The sequence below is a fragment of the Hirundo rustica genome, chromosome 7, assembly GCF_015227805.2.
Source record: "Hirundo rustica isolate bHirRus1 chromosome 7, bHirRus1.pri.v3, whole genome shotgun sequence".
Classification (NCBI taxonomy): domain Eukaryota; kingdom Metazoa; phylum Chordata; class Aves; order Passeriformes; family Hirundinidae; genus Hirundo; species Hirundo rustica.
In genome coordinates this window covers 27,511,484-27,528,366 of record NC_053456.1, presented here as the reverse complement: position 1 = coordinate 27,528,366, position 16,883 = coordinate 27,511,484, and the positions used below count along the sequence as shown (strand labels likewise).

Genomic DNA, 16,883 nt, shown 5'->3' with positions numbered 1-16,883 from the left:
TCCTCCATAAATATTAACAACTTGACACCCCATAATGAAAGCAAAATGCACTTAAGCACGGGCAGAAAAACCAAACTAGCCAACCATTCTTCTTTTACTCTTACAATTGGAAATTAGCTGTAGAGGTCAGAGTTTTCCAGCATCATTGTAGGCTGGGATTAACTCCACGGATATTGAGTGCACAAGAGGAGAATTTGGCCTTGCGCAGTGTGAGAGGATTGCAATTCCATGAAATAACCACCCCATCCTTCCAGCCCTTAGCTGGATGGAAGCAGCTGCCAAATCCTCATCTACCATTGACCTCAGCCCACACTCACAGCCAACAAGCAGAGGAGGGAAGTGCAGCACAGGGGGGCCGCAGCACCTCGCTGGGCCGCTCCAGACCCCTCCTGAAGAGACCCAACACTCACTGTGGCCAAGAGACAAGATGGGCAGGAAAAGCACAACAGCCAGGATTTGCTGCGATGCATCGCTTTGATTCACTTCTCTCATGTATCTGATAAAAGTATCTAAATGTCTTTAGAGGGGAATAAAAAGTACCTCAATTTAAGTCAGAAAATAATGGTTTTGTATCAGTCTCTATGTCCATCAAAAAAGGACACCTCCTCTAGGCAAGACCTTCCAGTCCCCAAGATATGCAACAAAATACTAACTGCAGTGGGAAAAATAAAGTAACTGTTCCCACCCCCCTAACCTCCTTCCCAAAAAAAATCCCAAACCAAAACATAGCCCCCCCCGCAAAAAAAAAAAAAAAAAAAAAGCTAGAAGGTAAACCTGAATCAGTCTGGAATACCCACAAAGCACAGGATGTTCTGAATTCTGTGTTTCGCCTCAAGCATCTCTCGATAAAACTTTTCTAGATAGACCTTGGAGAGAACGGAGGAGGGCAGGAAATTTCCTCTGTGTGGGAAAAGTATTGGGGAATAAAAACAGGGAAACATTTGTTTCACTTATTCCCCCTGCACGGGCCAACAAAGACTTTTGCACACACTGTAAGGGAAGAACTTAGGTTCTTGACCAGAGCGGCACCATTCACTCAACATGTCTGTAGTACCTTGATGCTACTCTCAAAATAATTTACAAAGCAGAACATTGCTACCACCATATTTATTGGTACCTTCAGATATTTTCTCTCACCAGTTGTAGAGCCAACTTCAGAAAACAAAATGACAATTAAAGAGGCAGTGGTACATCAGGCAATAGGAATACTGTCCAGCCAATCACAAATATTTGAGCTTTTTACTCTTCAGGTTTTGCAAATGCCCAGAGAACCTTTTGAATGCCTCTCCTGCTTGCCATGGAGTTTTACTTGCTGTGTCCGAGGCAGGAGCAAAGGAAGCTCACTGAAGGCTCTGGACAGCAAGACAAAGAGCAGATTTGCTCAAGGAGAGCTCCTTCTCCATAGTGAGGGTATGCATGAATGCTTTGCCTGCAATGTCCTGCTGCAGGGATCAGGCCTTGCCTGAGCTCCAGGTTGTTTCCACATTCTCCAGTACCAAAAGAAGGCAGTGAGGAGTCTGCAACTTGAACAGTTTCTTCATGATTAATTACTGCATGGGAATAGAGTAGCCTTAGGTAAATTTCTGAACCTCAAACTATGTGCTAGAAAGACAGTCCCAGCATCGAAGAAACACAACAAAGAATTCTGCTGTTTCTAGCATGAAATGAAGCCTGTTTAAAGTCTAGGGAGCCCAGCTAACAGCTCTGTGAGGAGATATTTCTGCGGTGAGTCCCTAAAATTATCTGGAGTACCAGTTACTGCCATTGTCCTGGCTCCTCCTTTAGCACAACCTTGGAAATACTGACTTTACCCATCAAATACCTTCTGTTGAAATCTCAGACCCTCCTGAATGGAAACCCAGCCCTACCTGGAAAATCCTACTGTCTCCTACTGAAATAAATTGTATTTTCATGTTCCAGTAAATACAAACTGTGGGTGAACTACCTTCAAGGAATGGTTAGAGCTCTGCAATGTTCCTAATCTCTAAATTGTTTAGGTAATTTTATTTGACTTTGCTGATAGATCAGGAATGTATTTTGCAGAATCATTTACTGATTGCCCTTTTCATTCCTTTTGAAGCGTTTCCAGAAAGGCAAGGAAAGGACAGGGACATTTCCTATATTATCTTTCCTCCCCTTGCACCATTACAATATTTTTTCTTAGGTGTTCAAATATCCTCTCCAAGTGAAAGAGGATGTTCACTCTCCCACTGTCTGGCTCTTGCTGCCCACCACTGCCCTTACTGCTCCCTGGCAGCTGCTTTAGGGAGATGTGCAGGAGCAGCTTCTGTAGGAGTGCACAGAGGAGCGATGACCTCTGGCAGAGGTAACTCACTCCAATGCTTCTAGCAGGGGCCGCAAGCCACCTCACCCATTTAAAGCTCCTGCCACAAAAATGCTCTAAATTCCCCCAGCTGCCTGTACAACACGGCCTCCAGTGTTTGACCAATCCCAGAAAGGGTTTCACCAGGTCAACCTACATTTATTTAGGAGCATTTTGACGAGGTTGTGCAGGTACTTTACTGCATGATCAGCAACCGTTCAGGTGAGGAGCTTCTACTCTAACCCCAGCAACTGGATCGCAGCAGCCTGTCCTATCCAGCAGATGCTAGAGCCCTTCCCAGGGCTCAGGTTTATTTGATCCAGCTTTTATGCAAAAGCACATAAGAACAATATAAACACATTTATATAAGAGACAAATGTGTGTGTTTAGATTAGCTCATTCCACAAATATAAGCTATTGAACAGCCCCATCTGCACACAGGGAAGGCAGCAACAGCCAGGTGCACGTGTAGGAGAAAGGAAGGATGAGGCAAGGAGAAAAAAAACAGGAACGAGAGCTGAGTGCAACATGAGGATGTACAGAGAAGGAAAAAAACCAGACCCTCTTGCTCTAGTGTCGTAGCCACAGATGGGGCTGACCTGTGTCACTGCTGCTGAAGCTGGTGTGGAGTGGAAAGGCAATTCCAGGGCTGTGGGTGGGGATTCTGTAATCCCACCACCATCAAGCTTCACTCCTCAAGGACTTTCTGCAAGATGCTGGGCATTGGCAAGCCTGGCATCCACCTGAGTGTCTGGAAGCCCTGTAGGCTTCCTATGCTGTGACGGCCATAGCATTTCACTGAGAAGGAACAGGGGTCTGAAAGAGTGGAAAAAGAAAAATATCAAAAAAAACAATCCAGAAATCCTGGTGCGCCTCCCTGCCATCTGCTGACGTGCAAGTGGCCTGTCCAGAGAAAGATTTATAGTAGCCCTGAGAGTGGCCAGACCCCAAACTTCTCTGGGAACACCAGCTGGAACAGAGTCCCCAGCATTACTTCATGAGTTTGACCTAGATATGACATTTCAGTTTGAAAGAAGATTTTTTTGAAACATACTAAAGCTGAAGTAAAAAGTTAGAACTTGCAAGGTGACATCCTCAGCTCTGACCAGGAAGCAAAGATGACAGGTGCTCAAGAACAGCAGGCTACACCAGGGCAGAAAACCCCTCCTCTTGAAAAGGAAAGCTGCACTGAGACAGAATCCATAAATACTCACTGCCTGGAGTCTGGTCTGGATAAAAACCACATGGAATGCCCTCAGGACTAAATGTAATGCTCTATACGTTAATGATACATCTCCTTGTATTGTTAAATCTGCGCTTTGCTTAGGTACAGATGTTAAGGTGCAGACTAGCTGAGAACTCCCTTGGAAAACCTGTGGCATTACATATCCAAATATTTTAAGTTTAATGGACATTGGTCCCTTAAGTTCCACAGGACTCATCTCAAGAGCTTATTCGCCATTCCTATGCATCTCCACCTTTGCATGTGTACTTAAAATGAGAGAATACCACTGGATCGTATTATGAGTATCACTGAAATTTACATATTAAATGTGCTTGTACTGAACTGGCCTTAGACAACCCTAGCTTTTTACCAAAGAAAATTTTAACAAATTAAAAAAAAAATAATAAAAAAACAACTTTAAAAGATACATAGTTAAATTATTCTGTTAAATGTTTTGATATTTATTAAAGCCACCATATTAGAAAATAAGTCACAATGTTGCTAATTTAATTTAAACCAGACATGAAAACAAAGGATTTAGCTACAGTGCAGTTAATGATTCAAAAAAAAAAAAAAAAAAAAAAAAAAAAAAACCACCCCACAAAAACCTAGCTGTTTACATGTTTTACACAAAGACTTTTCCTGGCCCCTTTTAGCTGTCCATACAATACATTGTTAAGTTGTTAAGTTAACACTTAATAACACCAGCTTAATATATAACAGAGGGAAAGTGCACTGCAACCTCATTTGCTCTATATAGCAAGTCCTATTAAATTCTGGTTTTATCCCTCAGAAGATCATAAATATACTAATGTTCACCTTTGAGAACAAAAGTCTAAAGTGCAACATAATATAGGCAAATCGCTTGACGAGTAATTTGTGACCCTCAATTCAAAACCACATTAAAAGTACCTGTTCTGCTAAATGGGAGAGCCAAGGCCAACTGGAGCATGAAGCAGAAGAGGGCATAAGTTGCCATTTCCGTTCTCTCCTGAAGCCTGAGAGCCCAACTGGGAGCCCAGCTGACTGTGACACTACCTGCAAGCCTTGGCTTCCAGAGGCTCTGCAGGACGGCACAAGCCAAATCCCCAAAGGAATAGGTGTAGGAAGAGAAAACACATTCTGGCTAGGACTTAAGCAGAGATAGGGTTCTATTGTCAATAGCTGGGGGAACACCTTCAAATATATGAAAGGACTATAAACAAAGCTACAAATACATCTGGGTTTGAGTAGCAACAAAAAAGCAGAGCTCCTGCTAGTACATTCCTGACAGCGCTGACTGACACTCAGTGCGGGTTTTGGGTGTTTTTGAGGGTGATGGTGGCGTATATTAGCTCCTTTGCTGGAGTCCAAATTCTTTCAAAGGACATTTTACTGCAAAGCATTTAGTGCCTCAAAGCCTTGCCTGGATTCCCAGACAACACAAGCACCTTCAGACATGAAGTTCCAGGTTTCAGCTCTAACATGTATACATTTTTACCAGTTGTTCAAGGTATAATGTAATTAATTAAAACAATTCAGCAGCAATTGAGCATGCATTTTACACAATATTATAATAAACACAAATGAAGAGATAATTTCTAGACACATCTTTTCTTTCTAAACCCCAAACTTTTTTGTGATATGTTCTAAATGAGGCAAATTAATACAGCTGCAACATTACCAGGGCTCTCCTGCCTCATCTGAGGTTTGGATGGTAGAACCTGAAGCTTCCCTTTGTTAGGAAGAGCAGAGAAAGCCTCTATGCCCTTTAATTCCAGGTAGCTATATGGTAAATGCAAAGAAGAACCTACAGCTACCCCAAACAGAAATACAAAACATTCCTAGCTTTGATTCTCCATCACCAAGCTGCACTTTGCAAAAGTCGTGAATGCTTGAATCATGCAATTCAGTTCAGGGCAGACACCGAAGACCACTGCAGACCTGAAGGGTGCTCTGCCCAGGCTAATTCTTTGGCCTGCAAAGGACTAAGGTAACTCAGCTGCTGTCCCACTCCCACCTTGCTCCAGCGAGCTGCTCTGTGCATCTGTTCAAACCCCAGCCAGGCTGCAGGTCAGCTGGGCTGTAACTACAGCATGCACAAAGCAAGACACAGACAACGACTGCAAGTTCTCCCTTCAGAAGGCTATACTGGATTTGGCTGGGATAGGGTAATTTTCTCCATCATAGCTTTATCATGATATGTTTTTGATTTGTGTTGAAAACAGTGTTTTAATTGCACCCATGACATCCCTGGTTACTCACTCCTACTAAATACAGGCCTGCTGCAGAAGAGCTGTTCCAGCTAGAGCATCGCAAAGGATTTGTTTGCCTGAGAGATTCCCTGGTGTCCCCTTGTGAGGCTTAACCCCTTTTGTAGGTGGTACCAGCAAAAGTCACCTCCGCTCCCCCATACATGCAGCACTTACACTGTGATCCAGCTCTCTAGAAACTGTTACACACAGCATGTAGGGATGCTGGGCATTTCATAAGATGCTGATTATGCACAGCTGCAGAAGACATCCAACTATAATATTGATACAGGGTGGATCACAGGGCTGTAAATTTGCAGAGACATTCCATAATCAATTGGCATCCAACATTACAGCTTGCTGGCCTTCAGAATCTCTGTCAAATGCATAATTGGGAGTTTTAATTAGAAGACTACCCACAACTTCATAAAGAGGTAAAGATCAAGAGCCTGCAAAAGATTAAGAGAGATGAGGTGGTGTGTTCTTTTTACCCTCAGATATGCTATAAGTGGTATTCACATACTAATTACAGGTCTGTTACAACAGCACACTGTGCAGTTTTCCAGACTGGTATCTCCGCTGCAAACAGAGCCAAACTGCAGCTTATCAGACTCTGTTCACTTTGTCCCAGCTGGAGATGTTTCAACACCTCAGCTTCAGTTCTAGGGAATTATAGTATTTTATACTTCAGGTATTTAAGTCCTATAACGGATAAACTGATTAATTTATTGCTCCTCCTGGATTCTCACCAGAGCAAAACCTATCTTGAAGAGGCTAAATAGCAACAGAACTCACATCAGTAGTGCCAATGCACCAGAGATGATCGTGCTGCTCAGAGGGCCTGCACTTGGGGCAAGGGGAGCTGAAACCCAGGTGGGTCACCTCCCAGCTGCTAGGGCATTCAGACAATTTGCAGCTGCCAACTTTTGGCATGCAAATATTTGTGGAGAAGCATTCAAAAGGCAGAAGAAGCTGGAATGGCTGCAGAGACTGGTGACTGGATTATTCCCTGATGTAGGTGGAAAACATAAGAGTTGCTTCTTTAGGCCTGAGCTCTGTCCCCTTCCTTCTTGGTGGTCCCATGGAAGAGCTCACTGCCAACTGCATCATCAGCTGCTTGAAACACACACCTTTTGTGCATGTTATTTCCCTCAACTAATTTGTTCTTCTGCAAATACTTACAGTTCCATTGCCTAGGTACCCAGTAGAAAAGGAAGCTAGAGATTTACCCTAGAGGACTTAACTGGATTTTTCCCTTTCTCTCTCCCAATTCTTCTTCCCACATTTTCCCAAGGCTGGAAACACGATGTTATGTCTAGGCTCTAGACATAGAGCCTGAGCCGCTGTTCAGTCAGCTTTCCTGTACAACTCCTGCCAATTAAATACCAGTCAGTCACATTACAGGTTGGATAAAGAGGGATTTCTCATGGCTGGCCTGGAGAAAGCATGGGCTGCAGTACAGCACTCACTGGTAAGCAGCACATAAAATTCCAGAGAGCAGCACAAGGACATTGGACAAGGCACACTATTTGAGCTGAGTCGGGTTTGGTAAAAACCAAAACTTGTTTCATGCCATGGCATCTTCAGGTCGGTGGACAGCTGCAATAGCCCTGGATTGTGTTTGCCTTTCCTCAATTCTATGGTGGCAGCACCAGAGAAAAGGTCTTTCTGTGAGAGCAGAAATCTTGCTGCATTTTGCAAGCTAACCTGATGTCACATAAGGGAATGCACAGGAGTCTTTTCTCATGGCTGTTGAGCCTCCAGAACTTACACAACATGTGGTTTTCTCTCTACACCTTCAAACATGTCTACCTTTTTCTAACAGTGATGTTTAGAGAGGTGTTGGCAGCCGATTGTATAATTTCATGTAAGCTTTGAGTGCCATTTGTGGTGGACTCCAAAGGTATCTCTGAAAATATTTCTGTTCAGTTGCCTTTCCAAATAGCAGAAATCCTAAATTCTCTGCATTTGGCGCTGCATCATGTGTAAAAGAGACTGAATCCTAATGCACAAAATAATGACTATACATCCATTTACCAGTGGAAGTTACATATTAACAGCTGTTAATACACAAATATAGCCAAATTGCTAATTTTGAAGCTTATCTATGTTCTCTTGGTTCACTTTGGTCCACTAAACCCTATGGATTTTTGAGCTGCTCAGTAAGGATCCACAAAAGGTTCTGTCAGAAAAGCAGTGTCACATTTCAGTTAGGATCCACAGCTCTCCAGAGGAAGGAGAAAAGCCACTGCTCAACATTAATAAAGAGGAGAGTTGAGTCTCTAATCAGGGCTCATATCACATATTACTATGTATGCTAAACCTAGTGTCTATAATGTAGATGTATCAAGAGCCTGTAGTTCTGGCCACTGCATGTTTGGAGATATATAGGTTTAGATTTTAAGCATTTATAGAACAAAACTAATCCCACTTTGGAGCTAAAAAATTATTATAGGCAAGTGTCTTTCATATGAGAAATCCTTCACATGTTTGTTATTACATGAATCCTCCAGAATATACTCTAGCAGAAATACTTGGCACTGTTGGAAAGTGCCAACGTACTTGTTCAGTTTTAAAAAATGAGTTAAGATTGCAAGGCTAGAGATGCAGTCATATGCCTGAATATAACCTGAGATGCAGACAAACCAGTAGTGGGAGGACCATTTATACTTAGTGACTAGGTTGTCAGCGTGAAAACCACAAGTGGGTTGTAAGTGTAGGGTTGGCTGTATTTAGCTTTTTCATATTTGCTGATTCAGCTCTGACAATCAAGGGATGTTGTTGCTCAATTTGACTAAGCAGACAGTATTGCTTGCCTTATCTCAATCCATTTGGCTGATAACAAGGCCTGACAAGAAGCATTTTCTTTAAAGATCATCTTCTCTAAATGCAATCTTGCTTGTCTTCACCACCCTTGAAACCACTCACGTGCAAGAAAGATTCCAGCTATATCCTCTTTATGCCACACGAAACCAGAACTAAAGATACTTGGTCCACCAGAAGGATTTGTATGCTAGTGTGAGTTGTGAAATGCATTGCCAAACAGATCAGTAATTTGGCGGGGGGCGGGGGGGGGGTGTGTTTCTGTTTCAGAAGAGTTTTTTAAAGTGTTTGTTAAATGCCAAAACACTTCACACTATGTTTTTCTTCAGTCCTGGCTGTATGACACACGTTGACCTTGCCCATAGTTATTGGGCACTATTAATCAGAAACAGCTCCTCTTCCTTTTCCCCTTCCTTCAGGAAATCTTGCCCTTAAGTGCCATTTTCAGAGAGGCAGTTCAAAAACTAAGGACTAGGATTACCCATTTTTTTTTCTTAGAGGTCTAATGCTATTTTGAAAGTTTACAAGCAGTCAGAAGTGACATCACTTATCTAACATATGTTCTTACGCATAAGTGGTGGGAATTTCAAAGCACATTCAGCATAGGTCTTTGTCCTTTTACAACTGAATCAATAGTCAGACTTCGACTGACCCTAATGGCAACTAAATTCAGCAGATAATGTAAAAGCCTCACTCAAAGTAAAGCAATTAAGGAGTTTGATAAAACCTGCAGTCCTGGGTTTCAGGATTAAAGGCAGCATAGGGCTCCTCATGTTGTTCCTCTTCCCCGTTGATGGTCAGCATCATCTGGGCTCCTCAGACAGCCTGTGCCTCCCCGCAGCAAACAGACGTGGTCAGTGGCTACAGAAGCCAGATCGCCTGCCGGAGCCCTCCTGCCCTCATAAGGCTCTCTCACCTTCCTACACAGTATGAAAAAATAATAAGGCACTGTTTTGATAGAGACAAAATGGTTGTTCAAATACTTCTGCTAATTTCACAAAGATGTATGATAATGTTTCACATATGGCTCTGTGCCTTTTAATAACAAAAATTGAACACACATTTCAAGACACGAGTTTTGTTGATATGCTGCCGATAGTCCAGAGTAACTGTTTGCCTTGTGGTTTTAATTATTCTAAAGACAGCCCAGGGATCATTTACCCAGAGCTAATGGGTTTAGGGGCTCTTTAAGAAGCATGATAAGCCCACAGATGTGGCAGGGAATGGCGCAGGGGTCAGAGCCGCTGTGGGGGCCTACACTCTGGAGGATGAGGAGGTCATAGGGAAGGGTTTATCCAGCAGCCTCCAGCCTCTTAATTATCACATGGCCGTTAGGATAGCTGTGTTCTGTGTAAACATCCCTGTTTTCTCTGGAGGGGACTCTGATCTGGAGAGCACAGTCCACAGCCTCGAGAGCCGCTTCCTGGCTTTGCGGCAGCACGCTCAAGGACAGGGCCGGAGCGCTGCTGTGGGGAGCAGGCCCTGAGGGCCCATCTGCCTGATCCCACCCTAAACCCTGGCATTTACCCCAGCAGCCGGCCCCACCTGTGCTGGCCAGTCCCCCACACGGCCACGGTGCCTCAGGAGACCGCAGCTGTTCTGCTCTCCCCGTGCAAGCGCCTGCCCTGCCGTACCTCATGCCAGCCCTGGGCCCGTTCGAGCCACGGTGGAAGCTGGGCAGCTGGAACAGGACCGGCTGCAGCAACTTACACCAGCTAAAATGACAACACTTCAGCTACATAAAGCGCTTTTGGTTGCCCTGCACAAGGAACTAGGCTGTGTTGTCACAATCTTGGTCATCAGCTGCACAGCTCACAGGGAGCATCCCCGGGCCTCTCCAGAGCCAGGAGGATGACCTCTCCCACGGCCGCAACTTCCCAGCTGCAGTGCTTTTACCTGGACAGCAAGTTTGAAACCACAGCAGGGTGTTTTAGGCACAATTCTCACTTAGCACTCATCTAGCACGAAGTCACAGCTGTGATTCCTGGATCACGCCAGAAAAAGGTGGGTAGGAATCTGGCCTCTTTATCTATAAAGACTCTGTTACAACTTTTTAAGCACGGCTTCTTTTAGAACACTACTTGTTAATTGTTTTAGATAATGACTTGTATTTTAGGGATTAAACATCATGAACTTATTGTATAAACCCTGGAAACATTTTTCAGGCAAAAGATGATTTTATCTAGAATATGAAAAATACAGGTACAGGATGGATGATGCCCTAGCAGATAGATGCCAATAGTATTTTAGGATTTGAAGTTAAAAACAGATTTAAAGCACGAGAAAATGCAACAGGTCAATTCCTCCTGGACTGGGAGTAAGTAGGAGGTCAGCAGCGTCATGGATAGCAACACAGTCATCCTCTGTCAGGACCAGGACAGCAATCAGACTTGCCAACTGTAAAGAAATCTTTGCAGTTCATGCGGACCTTAAGAAAAGGATCAGGCCTGCCACATTATAAGTTTCTCCTTCTTTGCAAGAGACCCTATCAATTTTGCAGAGGTTTTCAGCCCATTATCACATTACAGGTAGACAGTTGTCATAAAGCATTAGATCTAAGCAAGGCTGACAGCATAACTGCAGGCTAGCTCCAGGCTTGGCAGTCTGTGCAGCACCTGCAGGCACAGGGCCAGAGTGTGCTCCATCAAGAGACAGGCTGGTGTAATCTGCTGTGAATCACTTTGAATTGCTGCCCTTAATTGACAGTGCACTCAAGACCTGGCCCACTATGTAGACAAAACTCTAAGTACTAGTACACACACAGTCTTGCCAGAAACCTGCCTTCCCTCCAATGAGCAATGGCTAAAGACTCACCTTTTTCACTAGAGCAAGAACTCTGTATTTTGCTCTGCTCCTTCATTATTGCAGGCTCATCAGCACCACAAGAATAAGCAGGAACAATGTTTTGCCTAAAAATTTGGGGGGGTTTATGGAGGAAGAGGAGGGTAGGGATTGAGCTGCCAATGTGCTACTGTCCTGGGGAAAAGGAGACACACACATACACACTTCAGACAGGATCAGAAAGGCCAGACCCTGGAGAAGTGCACAGCCAGTATCAAAGTGCTATAGGACAAGACTCTTGGGTTGAGGTGGCAAACCCCTCTCTCTGGGGATCCTAACATCCCAGTACAGGTTTCTCAGAAAGACACATGCAGATGATACTGACAGAAGATATAATTGTCATGCTTGCACTCCACCATAAGCCTAATCCTGCTCCCTCCAAATCAGGAAACATTTGCTAGGGATTTCAATAGTCAGATGCTGAAACTTCCATGGCCAGGTGAAGAGGATTCCTCTTATTACTGCTGTCTCCAGTCACCTCCTGAACAAACTCTCGCCTCCTCATGTCCCAACCTATGTTGTAAGTTGGACGCTTCTTTTGGCTTCAAAGTTTGTTGTTGTCATTAATATTAGAATTTTAATGGTCTTTTAGACCCAAATTCTTACTCATGCTCTCCTGGAAGCATCAAAAAATTGAAACTGAAAGTGCTTAAAGACCTGCCTCCCTGCTGCTAATGTAGAGGATGTAGAAAGGCCAGAAAACAAAGGGGATTCGGGCCTCAGAGGCCCCTTAAGAGCCTCAGTTTTTTTAACTGAAGTTCCAAAAAGGTTTGCTGAAAAGATTAGGAGGAAACACAGAGCATGCTGGGTGGGACATTCTGGTTGTTGAGCCAAGTCCCTTCTCTGCCACAGATGCAGTTTCTGGCTTCCTGGGGAGAAGCCAGCTGAAAGAAAAGCCATAAAGAGATTGCATGGCTGAAGGAGCAGTTTCCATGACCAGACAAACCCTTCTCCTTATTCTCTCAAAGTCTGCAGGGCCCAGACTACAGTACCTGACCAGACTGGCAGCAGCTTGCTCAGAGCCACATCATCGACCCAGGGCTGCCTGCTGCATCCTGCACAGGCTCTGCCTCCCTCAGCACCCACAGGGATCCCTCAGCATCCAGTCCCATCTCCTTGGCATTTGTTTAACCCCATATGTTCATTTCAAGGGCCAATTTGTACGAGGGACCACCAGCAACAAACGTCAGATCTGGTTTAAGACTTGGTTTGAAGGCATTCAGATAGAAGAATAATCGCGCAGGGATGTGGTTTACTCTGGAGAACTAGAGGCTGTGTTTAAATGTCTGAAATTCCTGGTGACTCTAATAATTGCAACCTCTGCCTCAATAAAATGCACAAATGATGTTATTGAAACATTTCCAATAAAAAGGTATTATTTTTGGTTTAAAACATATGCAGTAGTCAGTATTTAAAAGCAAGACGTCTGGGCGGGCTTACCTCTTTCAGGGGAAAACTACTGGAATGCTGGTCTAGTCTGTCTTTCTCTGTTTTTATAGCCTTCATGTTACAGCATTATAACCTTCATACAGTTCCTCTGTTGCTTTTTCTTACCAACCAGAAAGTAGCTCTACAGTCGTTCACTGGAGAGGTTTTTTTACATTGAGGTGTGTTTCAGAGCTTGACCTGGGAAGACATCACATCCCCGGAGCAGCACTGTCCCTGCAGCAGCTGAGCATCCTCAGTACCACAAAATCCAGTGGGCACCAGCAGTGCTCCAAGCCTAGGGATTGTGCCACTCTAGCAGGCACCAAACACATTCAGGAACCTGAGAGCCCCCCTCCAATTATGACTTGGCAGAACACACGGTTACATAACAGTGGCTTGTAGGATGAGGATTTTATTCTCGGTGGCATCTCGAGACTTTATGACACCTACAAGGAAGTCTCAGAAGGTATAAGATGGTAAAGTGACCAACTGCAACTTCAAGTGCTTAAATATCAAGCGCAAGTATTTCATCCGAAAGGAGACCTCAGGATCCCCAGCACTCTTGGAATTTTGCCTTGAGCTCTCTGCTGACCTGCATCGCTCGCATGAACAAAGTCAGATGCATCTCGCAGAAGCTGGCAGGAATTGGGCCAGTGTTTCATGATTCACATGCCTGTAGGATTAGTTATAATTAGTGTCTTCAAGTCAGACAATAACCATATCATGCTATTGCACTCCGTGGATGCAGTATCAGCACATATGGAAGACATTTATTACTATAAATATTCGGGCACTTGATAGTTATCCAAAAATATAAAATCAGGTTAATCATTCTAGCCTACAATCCCTGGCAAGAGATTTGAACTCAGGTTTTTCTGGCTCAGCTTAGTTTCACATATATGATCACTTCTGCCAGCTGGCAGCACTAAAACCTTAGGCTAAAGTTGTTCTCCAGGAGTCAAGTCTATCTGCACAGTAACGTTACAGAGCTTAGCTTTTTGCATGCCATATACTACCTAAAGATATCTTGTTGTTGCATAGAGCTATGAAAGTTTATGTAGGTCAGATAGAAGAATTACTTTTCTTTTCAGAGTTAATCATGAGTATCTCTCAGGGAAATAAACAACTGAGGTTATTGTCTTATTTCCAAAGGTTGACCTTGGGCTAATGAAATAATTAATTTGCCACATAATACAAGGGTAGCTATGCAGTTCCCACATTCAAACAGGTAAAATTGTTTCCAAAAATAGAAAAAGAACAGATAAAATGGAAGACAAAATTTCTGAAGAATGTATAGCTACCCATCGGAGCAAAGGCATGGGACATTGAACTAACAAACTTCCCTTTTTAAAAGCCACTCAGCAACAGGAGCATCAGAGGTTATTTGACTTCCAGTAACACAGCACGCCATCCTTGGCCTCATCAACTCTCCCACAAATGCAATAAAATTCAATGGCCATTTTACAATCTATTAGGTGTCATAAAAGCTACAAGTCCCATCTATTCCTCTCCAGTCCTGCTCTTCAAGGGAAACTGCTGGGGTTTCAGTGCACTCAGCTCATGATTTGTGAAGTTACAGCAAATGCAGGTCCACCCTCAGTTCCTGGACCTGCCTCAGCCCACCTGCAACATCACCCACATGTATAACATAGAGTAACTTCTCAGACACCAAATATTCAGAGACCTGGCCATAGCTCATGAGCCCGGCACCACAGAACACACAGGTCTGGGGCCAGACAGCTACTTGCACAGGATGGAGTCAGAGGAAAAAAAAAAAAAAAAAAAAAAAAAAAAAAAAAAAAAAAAGAGCACTGAAGGATCAGTGCCAGGCCAGCATGGAGGCACCCCTGCAGGGAGCTTCTTGAAGTGGGAGGCACGTGCAGAACCAGCAGGACCCACACACAGCTAAAGCCTCCAGCAGGAGCCAAGCTGGCTCTTTACAGAGGCTCTGTAACACATGTGTGTCCCATCCTTCAGTACATCCCAGAGTGGATGTTCTACCTAGGTCATCGCATCAACTTATGAACAGTTGGCAGGAACCAGAAAAGATGGTGGAACTTTATTGCAGATGATCATAAAAAGAGAACAGCAATTGACAGCTGGACACAGTGATGCTGGCATCTCCCTGGGATGGGGATTCCCCCCAGCCACAGATAGCTGCTCAAGTGTTTGCCTCTGGAACTTTTTTTTAATGAGTGGTGTCAACCTGACATCCCTGAAGAACAGAACTTTCCTGTATCATCAGAATAACAAGGTGCCAAGTAGGTAAACACCCTCCCTTTGAGCCACATGCAAAAAAGGCTGAAGCAAGTGAACACATACAAGGTCATTGCACTACAAAACATAGGACCTCATGTTCTCTCCCTTCACAGGGAAGCCTCAAGTAACTGAAGTAACCAGCCCAAGGAGGTTCAAGTTTCCCTCTTCTAGCTTTCAACTATTTTACAGCTTAGAGACTCACCCCCACCATCTCGCATCCATGCTCAGACAGCATCCAGGCTCCTCCTCTTTGTCCTGTATGCTTCCAGGATGAACCCGCCAGCACTCTCACCTTCTGTAGCCCCTCCTGCTCCTCCATCAGAATGCTGCAGGTAGCCCAGTCTCCCCTGCTTGTGGTGGCAGGCCAGCACACACCCACAGGCTGCAGACAGCCCAGGAGATCACCTCTCTCTCTTGCCTGCCACTCTCCTCCGAGCCCTTCACCACCTGCTAAGTAAAAGAGAGCTGCCTCAAGCCCTGGCAGCAAGGCAGTGGGCTGAGCTAGCCAAATCTCCTCACAAACACACCTTGAGGCATTTAAGTGAGTGACCCCATCCCACACACCCACCTGGGTCAGGTCCTAGAGCTGAGTGAACCCCTCCCTGGGCTGAGCTGCTGCTTTAAAACACCTCCACCTCACAATTCGAGCAATGTACACCTGCGCAATATACATTTGCCCCTGCATGCGGCTATACTTTGGGCCGGGGCAAAAATAGCCAGGGCACTACACTGCAAGTTCTGAAGCTCACTTGTGAAGGCTGGATCGGCAGCTGGATATTGCAGTGGTTGATGTGTTCCTTTACATGGCCATCCATGCAGTATTTGCTGCATTTTACCACATACGTGCATTTGCAAGACAATAGGTTCTTTTTATCCATAGAGCTTTAACTAACATTGATCATGCATCATAAAAAAAGAAGGATTTGCAGAGGGTAAATGCCTGTTAATCATAAGCTAAAGGGGAAAGGAAAAATTTTAAGTGATATATAAAGGGAGGAAGTGACTCAGTGGGTGGGAGGGAGGGGACAAGCATTCCAGACAGATGGGACATGAATAACTTTTCCATCTCCCTCTCTCTCTCTTCTCTCCCAAGACTTGCAGGAACTGCTGTGTTGAAATAGTCAGTCATTAACTATTTGATGAGGTTTTAAAATCTGAGCTGAATTCTCTGGATGTAACCAGCTATTATTACAGGGTCTGCATCATAGCAATGCAAGTGTTGGAGCCCTTTGGCAAGCCATAGCGGCGAGGGCAGGACAGAGCACTCTGGAGGAAAAGCCACTAAATGGCATCAGCTGTGTAGCTCTGCGCAGCCCTGGAAATGCTGAAGGAATCAGGGCAGCAGTGATTAGTGAGTTTGCAGCCCCATTGTGACCAAGCAACAGGGCATCCAGCCGCACAGCCAGCGAAAGAGCTGATATGCCGGCACTGCTCATCCTGTGGGAGAGCCGGACCTTGGGTGCGCTGGGTGAAGGTCACCCTGGAGGAAACTGCTGTGCTCCTCCCAAACCCTCTGGCGTTTGCTGTCCTCCCACAGGGCAGTCCCTGGGACAGTCTCCCGCTTAACAGCGTCCACTTTTTCAAAAGGCTGGGTACAGCACAAAAACCCCTTTTGGTGCCAGTTCAAGAGCAGGATTCAGACCATGGGGAATCTCTCCTGCTCAGTCCACCTTATGCTACACAAACAGTCTCTGAGAAAACCTGAATGAAGCATTTCCCTTCACGGATGCCAAAGGCTAATTGACCAGCATGA

At 44.6% G+C, this 16,883-nt stretch overlaps 1 long non-coding RNA gene across 2 annotated transcripts; it reads right to left on the bottom strand.

Moving 5' to 3' along the window:
* Positions 1 to 4,148: 4,148 nt before the first annotated feature.
* On the bottom strand, positions 4,149 to 15,632 carry LOC120755287 (uncharacterized). Of its 2 annotated transcripts, XR_005701710.2 has the most exons (4): positions 15,333 to 15,626; positions 13,464 to 13,544; positions 12,884 to 13,317; positions 4,149 to 9,522 (listed from the first exon to the last, which is right to left on the bottom strand). It is a non-coding gene; the product is annotated as an uncharacterized LOC120755287 (long non-coding RNA). The 2 variants fall into 2 exon arrangements; XR_005701708.2 differs by having other exon boundaries at positions 12,884 to 13,544; positions 15,333 to 15,632.
* Positions 15,633 to 16,883: the final 1,251 nt, after the last annotated feature.